This window comes from Balaenoptera ricei, chromosome X, assembly GCF_028023285.1.
Source record: "Balaenoptera ricei isolate mBalRic1 chromosome X, mBalRic1.hap2, whole genome shotgun sequence".
NCBI classification, from domain to species: Eukaryota; Metazoa; Chordata; class Mammalia; order Artiodactyla; family Balaenopteridae; genus Balaenoptera; species Balaenoptera ricei.
In genome coordinates this window covers 78,832,249-78,854,829 of record NC_082660.1, presented here as the reverse complement: position 1 = coordinate 78,854,829, position 22,581 = coordinate 78,832,249, and positions in this window count along the sequence as shown.

The following is a 22,581-nucleotide window of genomic DNA, read 5'->3' as shown; positions in this document are numbered from 1 at the left end:
CGAAAATTGACTATATTTTTTTTCTTTTTTATCCAGTTGTGAGGCCACAATAATCACTTATTTTTTACCTATTTAACCTGGAAACCATATGCTTTGTTTTGTCTAAAATTCCATGATGGTATGAGGGTCAAGATGCCTTAAAACAATTAGAACTTTATGAATATAAATAAGAATTGATAGCTACCATTTATTTAGTGTTGTGTTCAATAATATGCTTGGCATCATCACTTCTTTTAACCTTTATGATAACCATAAGACGTAGGGATTATTATCATATTTTTACAAATGAGAAAATAAACTAATGCTCAGGAAGATTACATCACTAATCCAATGTTACACAGCTAGTAAAAGTGGAGATTCTCACCCAGAAGTATACAACTCCAAGATCTTGCTTTAAACTTTTCAGCAAATCAAATATGGTTACCTTTAGAGCAAGAAGCTAGCATGGACAAGGATAGGTAACAAATTTTAACAAACAAAAAGTTAGTTTTATACTTTTCATTAAAACTCAAAGGTATTGAAATGCTAGGTATCGAAAACTCCTACTCAGGATGGCTAGTTGGATATTTATTCACAGCCAGGTGTTTCTTGAAATACTAATTCATACTGCCTGTAAAAGAGGTAACGGGCATCTGCTAACCATTTTTCAAAATCTGAGTGTCTTTTCTCTCTCTCACTTTCAACAATGAAGAGTGGGACTTGTCTGATTCTTTTTCCAACCCTTGAATTTAAGTCTTGTCCTCTGACTAATGGCTCTGCTTTGACTGGACACCACCTCCTCCTGACTCCTTATTCATGTTCTCACAATGACATTTCTGCAACTATGAATAGAACATCCAGCCAATTTCCTTGTTCAACTTGATGTAAAACCATAAGAATTATAAGGTAATCCAGAACCGAGGTAAAGTGTGAGCCTGACAAAAAGAGAAGGGTGGGGGGGAGGGAGGAAGGAAGGGAAGGAGGAAGTGAAGAAGGGAGAGAAGAGAGAGAAAGAGAAAATTGCTTCATGAGTTTTCCACAAATACAGATGGGAAAATTATTATTTCTTGGTTTGACTTTGAACCAGTTATCAAGCTATTGTCTGTTAGCCCCACAGCCTTCTCTCCATTTTGTGTTGCTGGAACTGGTACTCTGTGTGTTGAATTTTACTTTACCAGTTGACTCCTTATTAAAGTCTTCTGGTAGGCTGCATTAGAGGGAAATTGCAAGGTTTATTCCATTCAGTTTCCAGTTGGCTTGAGGTTCCTATAGCACGGAGCCACAGCCACACGTCACCTTAGAAACAACATTATTACCTGTAGTAGCTGCTGAATCCTGTGTGCAAAATTTTATTATTTGCAAAGCCAGATTCATCATCCCCTCTTGAAGACATTAGCAACAGCCAACAGGTATCTTTTCCCCAGATGTCCCAATTGCATAAGGTTCTCCTTAGAGTTCAGAGAAACCAGCACCAGCCAAGGACTGTTCTCTCCTCAGCAGTCTGACTTTCAGCTGCACAGTGCTCCTTCTCTAAGTTTTAATAATTCTAATATCATCCCTTTGTTCCTACAGCCCCAAGGGTAGTAACTACTTTATGCAGTTGCTTCATTTGAGCTCCCTCTTAGGCCTTTTTTTTACTAAGTTAACTTTATACCTAGTTAAAAAAAATTTTATTTTAATAAATTGTTTCTGTTTTAATAGATTGTACGATTTCTGTCTTACATCCAAAGGAGTGTAAACCTGCATTGTTTAGAAGTTCTCCTCAAGTCCTGTGATCCCAAAATTTATAGTTCCATTTAATTATATAGAAAGCTTGTGAAAAGGTAGATTCTCTGAACCCAACCTTCGGGATTCTGGGGCAGTAGATTTGAAGTAAGGTGCAGTAATATGAATTTTTAATAAGCACTACTGGTAATTCCAATCAACTGTTGCAAGGGCAACACTTGGAGAAATAATGAGATAATGTTATTAGCATTTCTAGCACTATACTGGTCCCCAGGACATGCCTTCAATCCTGTTGTTGCCTCTTTTGGCAATGTCTGGTCCCTCCATCTCTGTCTATGGAAATTCTGCCTTCCCTCTAAGGCTAGGCTTACATCAGCCTCCAGTGAAGGCATCTGTGACCCATGTCATCCACTCCTACAAGATGTGATCTCTCCTGCTGCTATGGGACAGGAGGTGGACAGGCATTGGTACTGGGAATCCAGGGCACATGGGGAGATGGAATGGGACAGCCATGTATGCTGCTGCAGGGAGGGTTATCAGGTTAGCACTCAAGTCTTGCATTGACCTTCTGTTCCTATTTAGTTCCAGTTACAACCAGGACTGGAAGTTGGGGAATTTACATAATACCCAGTATGATGCCTCTGAAAGGTCAGAGCAGTGAGTGCCTACCTGATGACAACCATAACCAGGGAGAAAGACCAGAGGTCATGTTGGTTAGGAAGCTGAGGTTGGAAGATAGGTGGGGGAAGAAGTGACAAGATGAATGCCAATTGGATAACTACCCTGCACAGGTTCAGAAGACAGGGGAAGTTGGGGGGCTGGGGGTAATAATACACACTGAGGGGTCTCTTGTTGCTAAGGGAAAGAGGATAACAGGAAACTAGCTGAGCTTGAACAGGTAGAGGACAGTTACATAGAAGAGGAACAAGAGGGGATATATCAGAGCAAGGAGGAGCATAGTACACAGAAGGGATGTGCAGCATGGTACAGCTAGGATGTGAGGGAGCTGGGATTTTGTCCAGGTCCATCTAAAAATCATACCTACACTGTTTGCCCCCATCCAGCCAGCGTCAGACTATGAAGCACTTTGTACCTCTTTATTAAAATGCATTTTCCCGGCCAAGTCCACAGTGGTCCCCTGGTCACTAGGTCTGGGGAGAGACCTATTATTCTGCATTTTTAAAAGCATCCCAAGGATGACATCAGCAAGATAGCAGAATCTTGTCACGATTAGCAAGTCCCAGCCCTGTTTCCCCACAGAAACACTAATTAAACAATAACATGTAGACTAAAAAGACCAAAATACCTTTATAAGAAGGCCTGAATAGAGTTAAGAAGTTGCATTATCCCAGATAAACACATAAAGCAAGAACAACCACATTGAAACAGGTAAGAGCAATTTTGCCTTACCCATGTCAACCCTTCCCTCAAGCTAGCATTGCTCAGAGTGAGAGACATCTCTTAGTCAGTGACTTCTCCCTTGGGGGATAGGCGTGGGGAGAAAAGAGAGTAAAATGTCTAAGTCCCCAGCCTTTTGGTACACTGCCCAAATCACGGGTTCTGTCTCACCTCACGGACTCCTGAAACAAAATGGTATTCATACAGTGGAATACTATTCAACCTTGAAAACAAAGAAAGAAATCCTACCATATGCAACAATAAGGATGAACCTGGAGGATTTTATGCTAAGTGAAATAAGTCAGTCATGGAAGGACAAATATTCCACTTTTGTGAGGTATCTAATGTAGTTTAACTCCCAGAAACAGAGAGTAGAACGGTAGGTGCAAGGGGCTGGAAGTTGGGTGGAAATAGGATGTTGCTGTTCAATAGGTATAAAGTTTCTACTACATCTGATGTACAGCATGGTGTCTATAGTTAACAATACTCTATTGTGCACTTAAATATTTGTGAAGGTAAATCTCATGTTAAGTGTTCTTACCACGATGAAAATAAAAGAAACAAAAAGTAAGTAAATAAATAAAACCTCATTCAATTTCCCTCATGCAGGTGGCCTAAACACCACACTTTGTAAAACACTGCCTCTGATTCTTTCCAGCCCCAGAAGTTCTATCCCTCAGTAAATTCTCATATGAATCACCTTTTTAATCTGGACTATTGTCTAATCTATGTTTGAAAACCAAACCAACATGGTAATCGCATATCTGGCCACTCTACAGAGTTTGACCAGTACTTCCAAAGCAGTCATTCATGTAAGTGCTAATTATATTTTTAGCCTCCATTATGAGCTATTAAGTCTAATTTCTGACTGTTTCTCTTATGATGGGGTTGTAGAGGAACAAAAAGCATCTTTTTCCTTCATCAATTTGGCTTAGCTGTTTTTGGAAAGAGTACAATCAAAAGAATCAAAGAAACACCATGATGCACCCACAGATTCAAAGGAACCATAATTCTTCAAATAGATCAATTGCCTTTCAGAGAATACTTTTCCCTTTTGAATGGAATGCAATTGTGTTGTTAAAGGGAAATTCATTCAAAATTATAACTAAGACTTTGAAATTAATCTAAGTTCATAAATAAAAGTGTTAACTCTTATTTAATCAGCTCTGGCTGTGTATTTTTATTTAATCACCAAATTTAGGAAAATAAAAATAGCAAATAATCAATGTAAAATGAAACAACTGTTCAGCTGATATACATAGCATTTGATATTTAATAGATTTTATAGTCATCTAATCTAGGTTAATATTTTTGGATTATGTACCAGTAAACACTTTGCTTTATATCAAAGAAAAATAAAAAAAATTTCCTAGATTCAACAGACAGGCTACAATAGTACTTTTTCTTTTAAATTTAATTATTTATTTATTATTTATTTTTGGCTGCTTTGGGTCTTTTTTGCTGCGCGCGGGCTTTCTCCAGCCGCGGCGAGCGGGGGCCACTCCTCACCGAGGTGCACGGGGCTCTCACCGAGGTGGCCTCTCCCGCTGCAGAGCTTGGGCTCTACATGTGCGGGCTTCAGTAGCCGTGGCACACGGGCTCAGCTGTCGTGGCTAGGGGGCTCTAGAGCGCAGGCTCAGCAGTCGTGGCGCACGGGCCCAGTTGCCCTGCGGCATGTGGGATCCTCCTGGACCAGGGCTCGAACCCTTGTCCCCTGCACCAGCAGGTGGACTCCCAACCACTGCGCCACCAGGGAAGCCCAGCAGTACTTTTTTAATGAAGAAATCTGAAGTGTACTGTCATTTGTATATATACCAAGCCAGTTGGAACGACTTTTAGCATCAAAATCACATTTGGTCTCTCCAACTTCCAACCTCAAATTGCAGTAAGAAAACCACAACTGCCCATTGTCTCTTCCCCTTCTTTTATACTCCACATACTATTTGTTGGTATATAACAGAAATGTGGGGTTCTCTCATGTATTTCTCAGAAACTCAGCTCCTACACCACCCCAACCTCCACTACCAACTTCATTACCAGTTAATTTAGCACTTATCTGCAAGGTTTAGACCTGGCAAATTTTAAGAATAGGTAAAAGACCTTTATTTGAGGGTTTGAAACCCCCAAACATCTGTTAGTCAGGTTTACTTTACCTCAGAACAAAATGAGATTTCTAAAAGAGGTCTCCTTAGGACTGTGTGCTTTGTTTCTTCAAATATTGCCATATATTTTAAATACATGAAACATGCCCCTATTGTAAAGAAATTGCACAATACCCTCTTCTCTCAATGATAGATCTTAAATACTACCACATGTAAATCAGGTTTGGAATCTGTACCATTGGAGCTGAACTTGAGACACAGTCAATCTATATATTTGATGAGTTGTTAAAGTGTGAGTGAATATCGTATGTGTAGAGAAAGGCATAGGAAAGAGACAAAATATATGATGTCCTTCCTAAATGATGTCAAAAAATCTTGATTTGTACAAGCATTAATATGTAGTTTTCCTATACTGTTTGAAATCTTTGTCTTATTTAAAAAAATAATTTTGGGGAAAAGCCATACTCATACAACAGAATATTTACAACCATTAAGGAGAATGAGTAGAAAAGTAAGGGCACAGAAGGATATTCACAACATATTAAGTGAAAGGGAGTTACAAAATAGTATGTATATCACAGTTCCATTTTTGCTAAAACATACTCATATAAATGTTTTTTTTTTAATTTAACCACAAAGAAATACAGTACATGTTAAAATTAGTTATCTCTGGGTTATTTTTGTTTTTTTCATTTTGCTACTCTATATTTTCTTTAAATGTGAATAACTTTGTAAAAGGAAATGAAGGTTATGTGAAAAATATGCTTATGTAAAAATTTGGAAATATGAATAAGTACAGAAAAGAAAAAAATTCCTAAAATATCATCACTTAGAAATAATCACTCTATAACATTTTGGTGCAGTTCCAGCCAGTTATTCTTTTCTCTATGCACAGATTTTTCCTATTGAGATCATACTCTAGTTTAAATCTCTTTTGAAGTTTTCTGAGATGTATTCTGTAATACAGCTAGTCCAAATTTATCAATGGTTTAGATTAAGCTAGGATTTAATAAAGTACATTTATGCTCACAAAAATAGAGAACTACCTATACTAATTCTGTAAGCAGAAGACAGATTTTATTCTATGATATTCCCTTCCCCAAATTGCACATTACACTTCCTACTCCATTCTACCTAATACATGATACTTAGGCAGTGACCTTGCTTTCCTCACTATACAGAACAGTGCTTATTACGGATATATGATAATAGTCCCTAGTTATTTTATTTTTTTAAAGTATTTATTTTGTTTATTTATTTTTGGCTGCATTGGGTCTTCATTGCTGCATGCGGGCTTTCTTTAGTTGCGGCGAGCGGGGACTACTCTTCGTTGCAGTGCGTGGGCTTCTCATTGTGGTGGCTTCTCTTGTTGTGGAGCACGGGCTCTAGGCGTGTGGGTTTCAATAGTTGTGGCAAGTGGGCTCAGTAGTTGTGGTGCATGGGCTTAGTTGCTCCTCGTCATGTGGGACCTTCCCAGACCAAGGCTCGAACCCGTATCCCATGCATTGGCAGGCAGATTCTTAACCGCTGAACCACCAGGGAAGCCCCCTAGTTATTAAAGTATTAAAATATTTCTGAATTGACTATACTGGTCCAGGCATTTTGCCACTGAATAAACTAAGCTTTCAGGCACACAAAATTTAGCATGTTACAGCCTCCCCCTCAAAAAAACTCCTTTTTCATATGCCTGTGTATGTAGTCTGGTGGAAAAGAGGTGAAAATTAGTTAAATTGGCAACTAACTGTATTTTTCATTAGGTAAATTACTCATAAGCTATTTAATTTGTTTTGCACTCCTTTAATTCCCCTTTCCATTATTGATATTTCTTCTTTTCCTTACTCCCCATATTTTTGTCACACCATTTAAATGGATGGTACTTATTTGAAAAGAATTGTCTACCACAGATCAGTGAGGACTAGCATTTATCTTTTGGTTTCTTTTTTTGTTTTAATTTTTATTGGAGTATAGTTGCTGGATAATGTTGTGTTAGTTTCTACTATACAACAAAGTGAATCAGCTGTACGTATATATATATCCTCTCTTTTTTGGATTTCCTTCCCATTTAGGTCACCAGAGAGCACTGAGTAGAGTTCCCTGTGCTGTACAGTAGGTTCTCATTAGTTATCTATTTTATACATAGTATCAATATCAGAAAGCTGGCCCTAAATAGTCCGACCTTCCCAATCCTGCAGCTAGGGGTGTACAATATTTCTTCTCTCTCTCTCTCTCATGATCACAGTAGACATCTCTCAGTACCCTGTGCTCTCTCCTGCACAGGGCTATCACATATGCTGCTTGCTACCTTGAATGTTCTTTCCTTCCCCTTCTCCTCCCTTTCTACCTTTTGAATGCTTTCAGTTATTTGCTCTCAGCTCAATCTCAGTTCATCCTCAAGGAATCCATACCTGACACTTTCCCTTATACATGTCCCATAGGTTAGGTTCTATTTTTTACACACTTTCATAGCACGATGACTCTCTTAGGATCTTTGCAGGCTTAATTTTATATGAGTGTATATATAACTTAGTAAATGTTTGCCACCCTCACTAGACTGTAGCCTTCCTGGAGGCAGGGACCATGTTTAATATCTGCTTTTGTTCACTATGTATCCTCCCTCCCCACATTAATACATAGTACTCAATGAATATTTGCTGAGTGCCCAAATGAATGAAGAACTAAAAACAGTATCTGAAGCCTGTATATTATCATCAAGTGATTCTAGAAGGCTCAAGCTATAGTTGAAAACTGTATGTCAAAAAACATTGATGTTTGTAGATATGGGTCCAAAGCCTGACTTTGCCTTCAACTTATCTTGTAACGTTGAGTTAAGTGTTTTTACCATTCTTTTTAATCTGTAAAATGATGTAGTTGTATCTAATGATCTCAAACAACTTTCCAGCTCTAATTTTATGTGTTTCTATGATAAATAGAAGAGGGAAAAGAGTAGAATAAGACTAGTGATCACAGAAAGGAAGGAAGGGTAAAGAAAATTGATAAGCACATATGACAGTGACAAGTTCCATGTAAATTTCCTGCCCTGGGAGCAGACTATTGTGGGACATAGATAATAGGATAACTAGAAAACATACATTCCAAAATCAAGCAGGAGTACTTGTATGAAAATATTTTGGGTATTCTCCACATGAAAATATTCTAAGAAAGACTGTAGTAAATTGAGTGTCTTAACTTCTCCTGAGATTAGCATATCATACAGTGAGTTTGTCATTGAATAGCCATATGTTCAACTGAATCTAGAGTGTTCACAACTCTAGATTTCATGATGATAGAGTAGAAATAATATCTCTGTGCATGATTTCATTTTGTTTTTTCCTAATTGAATTTTCAAAATACAAAATTACATATTTAACTGAGCTGAAAAAATTCAGCTGCTGGTAATTCTTACATGAACATGCTATACTTTTTTCTCTAATTAAGCCATGCTGTTCTTTGAAAAAATATATATCCATGTATCTTTTTTTAATTTTTACACATTTGTAAAATGTTATAATCACTTCTTGAATGCACCAGGAACAACTGGTTATCATTACCAATATGTTGCAAGTCATTCTCCTTTCTCTTACAGCTATTGACAAGTTACCGTAAGTGAAATAGCAGAGACTGGCCTTGGATACTAGCATGTTTTCAATGAGATCTGTGCCTTGGTGCTCCTTTCTCCTGCCTTCCAATCTGTAGAGCATTGAATATTAAAGTAGCTGCCATTTAATTACCACTTTCACTGTTACCATGTCTGTGTCAACTCTCACTTTCAATTAAAAGTTGAATGAATCATTTTCATTTTTAATAAAAAGTAAAATGTATATCTGTTTAGAAGCTGCTGAAAAGCTAATTAAAGCTAGAATTTTTCCAGCAAGTTCAAATTACATATGTGTCATATGTAAGTAATTCCTGGCTTTTTAAAACAGTTTAAAATGTGTATTGTCTTCCACTGTAGCCAGCCTTATTTATGTGTTACTGGTGCTCTACAATGCCAATGGGATTCATTTTAATATAGGATATTTTCAAGAGTTTTTAAGTTTTTGATGTGATCAAATTATAGAGTATCAAAACAATAAAAACAGAGTTGAAAACATCTGTGGGGATTTCATTGTAATAATTGTATAATATTACAATTTATTGTTTACTATATGCCAGAACCATTCCAAAGACTTTACTTGCATTATTTCATTTCTCTCCATAACAAAAGGTCCAATAATTGTCCTCATTTTACAATACCAGAAATAGAAACTCAGAAGGATTAAATGACTTGCAGAAGGCCACATAACTAGTAAACAATGATGCCTCAATTCAAAACCCAGATTCATCTTCCTTCAGAACTCATATACCATTTAACCATTATGCAATCCTGACTCAAATGTCCAGTTTTAGATTAGATAACTGTTGAAGTCAGGGTTGATCTTCAGTAAAGTAGGCTATAGTGAAAATTATTAAAAAAATATTTTAATTGCCAAGAAAGACCTTCCACAGGGATAGAATGGACTTTCCATTGTTCTATACCAGTACTTTTTTAAAAATAATCTTTGCAAATACTTACTTATAATCAGATTATTTACTTTACTTTTTCATTAGTTACTGAAATCTAAGCATAACAAAGACAACACATTTTGGAAAAAGATGAAGTGTCATAAAGTCATGCTACTTTTAAACAAATTTTTGAATGATATGGGTGTACAACTAAAGTAAAGTAAGAAAAGTTCAAGACTGTAATGCCTAATTTAATGACCCAATATGGTGGGGACTATTTTTTTTTAACATTTTTTTGGAGTATAATTGCTTTACAATGGTGTATTAGTTTCTGCTGTATAACAAAGTGAATCAGCTATACATATACATATATCCCCATATCCCCTCCCTCTTGCATCTCCCTCCCACCCTTCCTATCCTACCCCTCTAGGTGGTCAAAAAGCACCAAACTCTACACCAGTAATAACATCCCCTTTACTAAAACTTTCTGTCATTAATTATTTATGGCATTAGTTATATATGATCTAAATTTTTTATTGGAATTAAAGATTAGGAAACACCTTCACAGCATTTTTACTTATAGCTCATATATCCATCATGCAGGCTTACCACTTTCTAAGTTTATAATTACTATATTCAAAAAATGTTCATTTAAGAACTGGTTGAACACTTAGGTGAAGTGCATCTCTGTAGACTCACCAAAGGCACGTTACAGAATGGTCATAGAGAAAAAAAAACTAGTCTATACCATTAAAGAACATATCTGGGATACAAGCTTAATAAAGTTTGAATTAGGAAAGACATTTTTGTTAGTTTATTAAGGAAGAAATCTTTTCAGGAATATCAGGTAACAATATTTAATGGTAACTATCAGTGCCTAATGAAGTTTATTATAATTTTAGTCAACCTGAAACAGACTCTCAGATAAAATGAAAAATAAAATTTTGTTTGGCCGTGACCTGCAGTGTATTTTAAAATTTTAATACCTATGGTAGAAAAACCCAAGATGGCAGAGGAGTAGGAGGACTTGGAGTCCATCTCTCTCCACAAATGCATCAAGAATACATCTACAGATGGAACAGTTCTCACAGAACACTGACTGAACACTAGCAGAAGCCCTTGGACACCAGAAAGGACAAGAAAGATCTCCACATAACCAGGTAGGATGAAAGAAAGAAAGGAAAAAGAAGAGGAGAGGAAATGGGACAGGATCTGTGCCCCTGATAGGGAGCCAAAGCAGAGGAGAGGTTCCTGCATCCAAGGAAGCCCCCTCACCAACAGGGAAATCAGTTGGAACAGAAGGGGAGCATCTGAGGCTGTCAGAGGAGGGTGAAATGGATGGTCTGTGGCAGACAGGACAGAGTGAGACCTACACAAATGGTGCATGCCACAGCCTTGCATGCCCCAGCCTGGATGTGTGTCTGCAGTGCACACGGGGACTGAGAGCTGGAACATGGGGATTGGAGAGCAAACTCAGGGGGAGGACTGCTGTTGGCTGCGAGGAGACAGTCTGAGGGGAAGGGAGGGAGGTAATCCACAACCGGGAATGCTTGTGGAGGAAACAGAGACTGCCATAGAAGCAAGGTGCCACAGTTGAGTGATGCACAGGAGGTGGAGCCACCACTGTAGCCTCTCTCTCCTCACGTGCTTTCCCTCTGCCCCACCAGGCACTAGAAAAAGCCCTCACCAGGGCTGACTATCTTGTGCCAGCTGCCAGAAACTAGGAAAGGCTCCTCCTAAAGCCAAATCTATCCCATCTGTGGCTCCCAGCTTTCCTGTGCACTTGTCACTGCCAGGGACCTGCGACCCAGGCAGTCGTGCCACCTCCATGTCCTGTCTTCACCAGGGCAGACTCAATTGCTCCAGGGCAGCCTTGGGAGCAGACTCCAGTGAGTGGCCCACACACAGAGGTGGGGATAAAACCACAGCTGAGCCCCAGGGGCAGGGTGACTAAGGAAGAGGAACAAAAATCTTTCTGTGAAGCTGCACAAACTGCAGATTAAACCCCCTCAATCAGCTTGGCAAACCCTGCATCTACGGAATATCTGAATGGACAGCAAACGTTCCCACAACTGAAAACAATCTAGCTCTAGCAGCCGTGGACTTTGGGGACAAGTACACGTGGGAGTTGGACCAGATCAGAGTCTGAGCTGCCCCCACAGTGCCCATAGAGGGACCAGAGACTTACCTAGAGATTTTGGAGGGCCTCCTAGGGAGGCAGAGGTTGTCTGTAACTCACAGTGGGGGCAAGGACACTGACAGATGAGACCCCAGGAAAATATAATTATTACTATTTTTTTAATGTTTTGTTTTGTTCTGTTGTTTTTTTAATCTGTTTTTACTTTTATTTTTATTTATTTATTTTAATTTTTCAATATATTTTTTAATTTTTGTATATTTCTATTTCTGTGTTACTTTCTTCTTCTTCTGTGTTTTTTCCTTGTTTTTTTCTTTCCTTTGTTCTATTTTGTTTTTACCTTTTTTCTTTGTTCTATTTGCTCTTCTTTTTTTATCATTTTTTTCCCATTATTTGCATGTGTTTGTTTTGTTTTCTTTGCTTTTTCCTTCAGTTTGCATTCTGCTTTCATTTTGTTTTTCTGTTTTTGTTAGTTTTGATTTTGTTTGATTTCGTTTTGGGATTCTTTGTATGTCTGGTTGCTCTCTTGTTTTTTGTTGTCTCTGATTTTGTTTTTGTTTCTTACTTTGTGTGTGTCTGTTTCTTTGGATTTTTTTTTTTCGTTTTGCTTTTACCATTTGTCTGGGGTTTTGTTTGTCTGTTCATTTCTTTTTAATTGTTGCTATTGCTGTTTGCTTGTTTTTGTCTTTGCTATTTGTCTTGGGTCTTGTTTGTCTTTTTGTTTTCATTTGTTTTCTTCCCGCCCTTTTTCTTTCTTTTCCTTTTTTCTTTTCTTTTTTTTTCCACTTTTTTACTGAGCCGTGTGGCTTGTGGGGTTTTGGATCCCAGGACAGGCATCAGTCTTGAGCCTCTGGGGTGGGAGCGCCAAGTCCAGGACACTGGAACACCAGAGAATTCCCGGCCCTAAGGAATATTATTCATCAAGAGCTCACCCAGAGGTCTCCATCTCAACTCCAAGACCTGGTTCCACCCAAATGCCTGCAGTCTCCAGTCTCCTGTTGTTGTTCCAAACAACAAGGAAGACAGGAACACAAACCCACCCATCAGGAGATAGGCTGCCTAAAGTCATACTAACACCACGGACACCCCAAAACACACCACCTGACGTGGCCCTCCCATCAGAGGGAAAATATCTAGCTCCACCCACCAGAACGCAGGAACCAGTCCCTCCCACCAGGAAGGCTACACAAATCAATGGACCAAACACACCCCATGGGGGCAGAAAACAGAAGCAAGAGGAACTACAACCCTGCAGCCTGCCAAAAGGAGACCTCAAACACAGTAAGATAGACAAAATTAGATCACAGAGAAATATGTTGCAGACAAAGGAGTAAGGTAAAAACCCACAAGACCAAATAAATCTCAGAAATACAATGGAGAAAATAAGAAACATTTAACTAGGACCTAGAAGAACTAAAGAACAAACAGCAATGAACAACACAATAAATGAAATTTAAAAAAAAACACTAGAAGGAATCAATAGCAGAATAACAGGCAGAAAAAGGGATAAGTGAGCTGGAAGATAGAATGGTGGAAATAACTGCCATGGAGAAGAAAAATAAAAAAGAATGAAAAGAATTGAGGACAGTCTCAGAGATATCTGGGACAACATTAAACGCACCAACATTCGAATTATAGGGTTCCCAGAAGAAGAAGAGAAAGAGAAAGGGTCTGAGAAAATATTTGAAGAGATGATAGTAGAAAACTTCCCTAACATGGGAAAGGAAATAATCAATCAAGCCCAGGAAGCACAGAGAGTCACATACAAGATAAACACAAGGAAAAACATGCCAAGAAACATATTAATCAAACTAACAAAATTAAATACAAAGAAAAAATATTAAAAGCAATGAGGGAAAAGCAACAAATAACATACAAGCGAGTCCCCATAAGGATATCACCCAATCTTTCAGCAGAAACTCTGCAGGCCAGAAGGGAGTGGCAGGATATATTTAAAGTGATGAAAGGGAAAAACCTACAACCAAGATTCCTTTACCCAGCAAGGATCTCATTCAGATTTGAAAGAGAAATCAAAAGCTTTACAGACAAGGAAAAGCTAAGATAATTCAGCACCACAAGACCAGCTTTGCAACACATGCTAAAAGAATTTCTGTAGGCCGGAAACACAGAGAAGAAAAAGATCTACGAAAACAAACCCAAAACAATTAAGAAAATGGTAATAGGAACATACATATCGATAATGCCTTAAATGTAAATGGATTAAATGCTCCAACCAAAAGACACAGACTGGCTGAATGGCTACAAAAACAAGAACCACATATATGTTGTCTACAAGAGACCCACTTCAGACCTAGGGACACATACTGACTGAAAGTGAGGGGATGGAAAATGATATTCCATGCAAATGGCAATCAAAAGAAAGCTGGAGTAGCAATTCTCATATCAGACAAAATAGACTTTAAAATAAAAACTATTACAAGAGACAGAAAAGAACACTACATAATGATCAAGGGATCAATCCAAGAAGAAAATATAACAATTATAAATATTTATGTACCCAACATAGGAGCACCTCAATAAATAAGGCAAATGCTAACAGCCATAAAAGGGGAAATTGACAGTTACACAATAATAGCGGGGGACTTTAACACTCCAATTGTACCAAAGGATAGATCATCCAGACAGGAAATTAATAAGGAAAAAACAAGCCTTAAATGACACATTAGATCAGATAGACTTAACTGATATTTATAGGACATTCAATCCGAAAGCAGCAGAATACACTTTTTTCTCAAGGGCACAGGGATCATTCTTCAGGAAAGCTCACATTTTCGATCACAAATAACTCCTCCATAAAGTTAAGAAAATTGAAATCATATCAAACATCTTTTCTGGTCACAAAGCTATGAGATAAGAAAGCAATTACAGGCAAAAAAAACCTGTAAAAAATACAAACACATGGAGGCTAAACAATCTGCTACTAAATAACCAAGATATCACTGAAGAAGTCAAAGAGGAAATCAAAAAATACCTAGAAACAAATCAGAACAAAAACACAATAACCTGAAACCTGTGGGATGCAGCAAAGCAGTTCTAAGAGGGAAGTTTATAGCAATAAAATTCTACCTCAAGAAACAAGAAAAATCTCAAATAAACAACTTAAACTTACACCTAAACCAACTAGAGAAAGAAGAACAAACAAAACCCAAAGTTACTAGAAGAAATCATAAATATCAGAGCAGAAATAAATGAAATAGAAATGAAAAAAAAAGTAGCAAGGATCAATAAAACTAAAAGGTGGTTCTTTGAGAACGTAAACAAAATTGATAACCTTTAGACAAATTCATCAAGAAAAAAGGGAGAGGAATCAAATCAATAAAATTAGAAATGAAAAAGGAGAAGTTACAAGTGACACTGCAGAAATACAAAGGATCATAAGAGACTACTACAAACAACTATAGACCAATAAAATGGAAAACTCGGAAGAAATGGACAAATTCTTAGAAAAGTACTAGCTTCCAAGACTGAACCAGGAAGAAATAGAAAATATGAACAGACCAATCACAAGTAATGAAGTTGAAACTGTGATTAAAAATCTTCCAACAGACAAAAATCTAGGACCAGCTGGCTTCACAGGTGAATTCTATCAAACATTTATAGAAAAGCTAACATCCATCCTTCTCAAATTCTTTCAAAAAATTTCAGAGGAAAGAACACTCCCAAACTTGTTCTACAAGACCACCATCACCCTGATACCAAAACCGGACAAAGATATCATCAACAATGAAAATTACGGACCAATATCACTGATGAGCATAGACACAAAAATCCTCAACAAAATACTAACAAACCCAATCCAACAATACACTAAAAGGATCATACACCATGATCAAGTGGGATTTATCCCAGAGATGCAAGGATTCTTCAATATATGCAAAATCAATCAATGTGGTACACCATATTAACAAACTGAAGAATAAAAACCATATTGTCATCTCAATAGATGCAGAAAAAAGCTTTCAACAAAATTCAACACCCATTTATAATAAAAACTCTCAAAATGGGGGCACAGAGGGAACGTACCTCAACATAATAAACGCCATATACGGCAAACCCTCAGCAATCATTATTCTCAATGGTGAAAAACTGAAAGCATTTCCTCTAAAATCAGGAAGAAGACAAGGTTTCCCCCTATCACCACTATTATTCAACATAGTTTTGGAAGTCTTAGCCATGGCAATCAGAGGAGAAAAAGAAATAAAAGAATCCAAATTGGTAAAGAAGTAGAACTGTCACTGTTTGCAGCTGACATGATATTATAAACAGAAAATCCTAAAGATGCCACCAGAATACTACTAGAGCTAATCAATGAATTTAGTGAAGTCGCAGGATACAAAATTAATACACAAGAATCTCTTGCATTTCTGTACACTAACAAAGAAAGATCAGAAAGAGAAATTAAGGAAACAATCCCATTTACCCTTGCAACAAAATGAATGAAATACCTAGGAATAAACTTACCAAAGGAGGCAAAAGAACTGTACTCAGAAAACTATAAGATACTGATAAAAGAAAACAAGGATGACACAAACAGATGGAGAGATATACCATGTTCTTGGGTTGGAAGAATCAATAATGTGAAAATGACTATAGTACCCAAAGCAATCCACAGATTCAGTGTAATCACTCTCATATTACCAATGGCAGCTTTCAAAGAAGCAGAACAAAAAATTTTACAATTTGTATGGAAACACAAAAGACCTCGAATAGCAAAAGCAATCTTGAGAGGAAAAAAATGGAGCTGGAGGAATCAAGTTCCCTGACTTAGACTATTCTACAAAGCTACAGTAATCAAGACGGTATGGTACTGGTGCAAAAACAGAAATATAGAGCAATGGAACAGGACAGAAAGCCCAGAGATAAACCCCCGCACCTATGGTCACCTAATTTGTGACAAAGGAGGCCAGAGTTTACAATGGAGCAAAGACAGCCTGTTCAATAACTGACGCTGAGAAAATTGGACAGCTACATGTAAAAGTATGAAATTAGAACACTCCCTAACACCATACACAAAAAATAAACTCAAAATAGATTAAATACCTAAACGTAAGACCAGACACTATAAAACTCCTAGAGGAAAATATAGGCAGAAGACTGACATAAATTGCATCAAGATTTTTTTGACCCACCTCCTAGAGTAATGAGAATAATAACAAAAATAAACAAATGGGACCTAAGGAAATTTAAAACTTTTTGCCCAGCAAAAGAAACCATAAACAAGATGAAAAAACAACCCTCAGAATGGGAGAAAATATTTGCAAACGAAGCAATTGACAAAGGATTAATCACCAAAATATACACACAGTTCATGCAGTTCAATTTCAAAAAAACAAACAACCCAATCAAAAAATGGGTAGATGACCTAAATAGACATTTCTGCAAAGATAGAGAGATGGCCAACAAACACATGAAAAGATGCTCAACATCTCTAATCATTAGAGAAATGCAAATCAATACTACAATGAGGTATCACCTCACACTGGTCAGAATGGCCATCATCAAAAAATCTACAAACAATAAATTTTGGAGAGGGTGTGGAGAACAGGGAACCCTCTTAAACTGTTGGTGGGAATGTAAATTGATACAGCCACTATGGAGAACAGTATTGAGGTTCCTTAAAAAAAATTAAAATTTAACTACCATGTGACCCAGCAATCCCACTACTGGGCATATACCCAGAGAAAACCATAATTCAAAAAGTCTCATGCACCCCAGTGTTCATTGCAGCTCTATTTACAATAGCCAGGACATGGAAACAACCTTAATGTCTATCAACAATGCAATGGATAAAGAAGATGTGGTCCATATATACAATGGAACATTACTCAGCCATTAAAAGGAACAAATTTGGGTCATTTGTAGAGACATGGATGGACCTAGAGACTGTCATACGGAATGAAGTAAGTCAAAAAGAGGAAAACAAATGTTGTATATTAACACATATATGTGGAATCTGAAAAAATTGGTATAGACGATCTTATTTAGAAAGTAGAAATAGAGACACAGATGTAGAGAACAAATGTATGGATACCAAGGTGGAAAGGGGGTGGGATGAATTGGGAGATTGGGATTGAAATATATACATTATTGATACTATGTATGCGATAGATAACTAATGAGAACATACTGTATAGCACAGGGAACTCTACTCATTGCTCTGTGGTGACTTAAATGGGAAGGAAATACAAAAAAAAAGGGATATATGTATACTCATAGCTGATTCACTTTGTTGTACAGTTGAAACTAACACAACATTGTAAATCAACTATACTCCAATAAATAACTTTAAAAAAATAATAATAAAGTTGCTTAAATATGAAAAAAAAAACCCTATGGTAATAGCATTGCAAATGTACAGTCTGATGACATTTACATATGTTTGATTCAACTGAGGAGGTAAGTCAGTATTGCCACTTGCTGTAACACTCCACAGTACAAAATTTTTTTAAACCATCCTTTTTGGCATGGCAATGTTATGGAACCATTTGCAGGGACAATCACAATTATATAGAAAAAGATTTCAGTTTTGATCTTCTCCTCTCTACTTCTCCAAGGCATTTATACTTAAATCTCTTACAATTACCTCAAACTCAATACATCTAAATCATGGTTCATCAACTTCCTTTCCAGTGAAGTTTTAGATATTTTGGAAGTAGCTGAATTACCTAGTCAGTATCACTTGACATTGAAGAGCACATGGAAGAAATATTGGGTAGTTGTCACAAGGTAGCACAGCAGAAATAAGTAGTGAAAACAATTCATTCAATGGCCAGGCTATGTCTGGATTTTTGCGTTAGAGGCTCAGAGATAAACTAGATGTGACCCTTAACCTAAAGGAGTTCACAATTAGTAAGAGAGAAAAATAGGTATACAAGTAATCACGATGTGACAGGTGGTTTAGATACAATTATATATGAATTCCTGTAAGGCCATCTATGAGCTAAGATCTGAGTTTTCTTATATGTACTCCAATATTCCTGCTAGATTCAAGCCTGGCCCTGAACCACAACTTACTGATTTCGATCTTGAGTTCATCTTAGATTCAGGACCTGCACTCTGTTCCTAAAGCCATCCCCTACTCCTAAGCCTTGGCTCTCAATCTTTAGTGCACACTTAAAACACTCTTCTGAAAATAATAATTCTAACATAAATAAAATGAAACTACTATTTAAAATAGCAATTTCAAATGCCTACAATAAACTATATTAAAAATTCAAAGAACCTGCACATGAAAGCAAATTTTAAAACACTATTAACTGGAAATACCAGACAGGCTCTTCAGGAATGGAAGAGATCTGCTTAAGGGAAAGTCTGCTGAACAAGACCCAGACTTGGACTCCTACAGGAATTTTACCAAGGTTGTCAGTTAAACTCTGAGGCTGAATCAGGAATCACTGAGTTCAAAAACATATATGGATGGAGAAGTTGAAAGCATACTCATTAAGATAACTGGTTTGAATTTGCAGGGATTTTCAATCTAGCTGTACAAGAACTGAAGCCATCAATTCTGGGTCAAGCCAATGACCCAGGCATAGTTGAAAGAGGCTACAAAACAGTATAAAACCGGCCATAGAGGAATGAAACAAACACAGCACCACCAACAACAATAGCAACAGCAACGTTTATTGTCATCAGAGAATCAATTGACATATGTGCAACCAGTGCCTCATGGGAAAAGTGGTAGAAGTTGATACACATCCATTTGCTAATCAAAGAACCCAAAATTTTCTACTATTGATATTCAAGGAGGAAAATCATAAGAATATGTACAGCCAGCATTTAAAGGTCCCCTTAAGTGCATTATTCTGTTTGAAAGCGCTTCTGTTGAGTATAGCGAGGTTAATCACCAAATTTATAAAGATATTAGCATGGTAAGTATGAACTTTTACTGTCAATAAGACAATTCTGTAGAATAGCATGGGATTTTGTAATAAAGGAAAATATTTATGGATGATTTACTGGCTGACTATATTCACAGATATTTAGTGAATGACTGCCAGCTTGATTCAGCTCTGTCACATGCTTTCTCAAATAGCCAGTGAGCTTAAGAGCTCAAAGCACAGGTTGCTAAGAGATAATTATTAATTTTGCAAGAATAGAAGCATAGAAGGAAGTATATATATATATATATATATATATATGTATACATATATATACACATATATATGTGTATATATATATATATATATGTGTATGTGTACATATATATATATATAAAATTATTGCTTCAGGAATATCAGGAAGCATTTGATAGCCATGCTTAAATTTCAAGAAAAATTCAAGACATAAATTTTATTTTTTACCAAATATTAAAAAAAAAAAAAGTAAATAAAAGAGGGCCTAATAAAATAGAAAACATATGCTGTACCTTGCTCTTGGGAGGAAGATTCAATAATGTAAAGAAGTTAGTTCTCTGCATAAATTCAATGTGATCATTCATGTGGAGAAAATAAATATACAAGAATAGGTAGAAATATTCTGGAAAAGGAAAGTATTAGAGGTGGAGGTCAATTGGAACTACCAGATATTAAAACATATTATAAAGCTACAGTATTCTAAATATATTGGTACAGACACATGAATACATAGAAAGATACATGGAATAGAAAGGAGAGATCAGCTATGGATACAAATACATATAGAAATTAAGTGTCTGATGAGATGAAACTTCAAATCAGAGTAAAAAAGATAAATTATTTGAAAAATAATTCCTTAAATCAAAGATATATTTTCAAAAATAAATAGTTAAATTCAAGGAGTAAGAAGCATGAGATTGTTTTTCTTAGAAACTCTGGGGATGAGAAAAGACTGCCTGAGCAAAATACAAAACAGAAGTCCAGAAGACATAAAATGATTCATGTAGTTTACTACATGAATTTTATAAAAAATAATATATAGCAAATTATATCATAAAGCAAGTCAAAATATAAAAGTCAAACTGGGGGAAATATTAACAACACATATGACAGGCAAAAAGTTCATTTCCTTTATGTACAAATAGCCCTTAGAAATCAATACAATAGGGGGAAAACCCAAAAATCTCAATAGGAAAATAGAAAATGACATGGATAAATAACAGTAACAATAAACTAAAAAATTGCTATAAACATAAAAAATATTCAGTATCACTCCTAATTTTAACAATAAACATGAAAATAAACTTTTGAAAGCTTGACAATAAATTTTTTTGTGCAAGATTTGAAGGAAATACATATTTCTCTTACATTTTTATTGGGAGTCCACATTAATTAAAAAAAAACTTGGGCTTCCCTGGTGGCGCAGTGGTTGAGAATCTGCCTGCCAATGCAGGGGACATGGGTTCGAGCCCTGGTCTGCAAAGATCCCACATGCTGTGGAGCAACTAGGACCGTGAGCCACAATTACTGAGACTGCGCGTGTGGAGCCTGTGCTCCGCAACAAGGGAGGCCGCGATAATGAGAGGCCCACGCACCGCGATGAAGAGTGGCCCCCACTTTCCGCAACTAGAGAAAGCCCTTGCACAGAAATGAAGACCCAACACAGCCATAAATAAATAAATAAATAAATAAACCCAAAGTTTAAAAATAAAACAAAAAAAAACACTTATGTTGGGTAATTTGGGAATACTTATCAAAATAATAAGTGCATATATAATTTTACCTAATAATTACACTTCTACAGATATATCTTACAGCTACATTCACAAATACAGGAACAATGAACATTGATTTTCATTTCAGCATTATAGTAGCGAACAAACTAAACGAATTATTAGCTGAATGAAATATGGAATTAATATAATGGAATTACATACTTAGCAAAGAATTATAACACATCTGCCATGTGCCAAACACTATTTCAGGAGCTAACGATAAAGCAGTGATAGATGAGATCTCTGTTCTCATTAAGGTTACCTTCTATTTGTATGGTGGGAAAATAGACAAAAACAAGTAAACAGATAAATGAACAAGATTATTTCAAATAGTAAAGGTTGAGGACAATTAAATAGTGTGCTATGATGAGAGTGTAACTACTTGTTATTGGGTGATCAGAAAAAGACTCTCAAAAAGTTGAAATTAAACAGTGAGCTGAGTGAAGTGAGAAAGTGAGCCATGGGTGAGTGGGGGAGGAGTCTGGTTAGAAGAACATTTCACAAAATGTGCATACATGGCCAGTATAAAGAATAAAGTGGGTCTAGATGTACTGATGTTTAAAGAGCTTCAAGATACATTGTCAAGTGGAAAAAAATCTAAGTGCATAATAATATGTATAGTACACTTTAATGAGTGTAGAGAAAAAAAAACACAAGATTTTTGACAAGACTAGATCTGGAATGATTCAGAAGAAACTGATCTCAACAGATGACTATGGAGAAAAGAGCTGGGAAACTCAGGATCAGGTATGGGAGGGAGATTTACTTTTCACAGTACATTCCCTTCTATACTTTTTGAATGTCTTTGTCATATGCATGTATTACTTTAAAAACAAACTGTGGGAAGCAAAATTCTGATATGCTCTCCACAAGATTCCTGGTCCGTGATATTCAAATAAAGACTAATATAGGTACTACAGTGAAGGGATTTTGAAGTTGTGAATAAAGTCGCAAATCAGTTGACCTTAAAATACAGAGAACATCTGGGGGGTCTGTCTTAATCATATAAACCCTTTAAAAGCAGAAAGTTTTAAAAGATCAGTTTCCAAAACATAAAGATGGTATAGATCGTATGAGGGTTCTGTTAATGGAACTATGACTTCTGT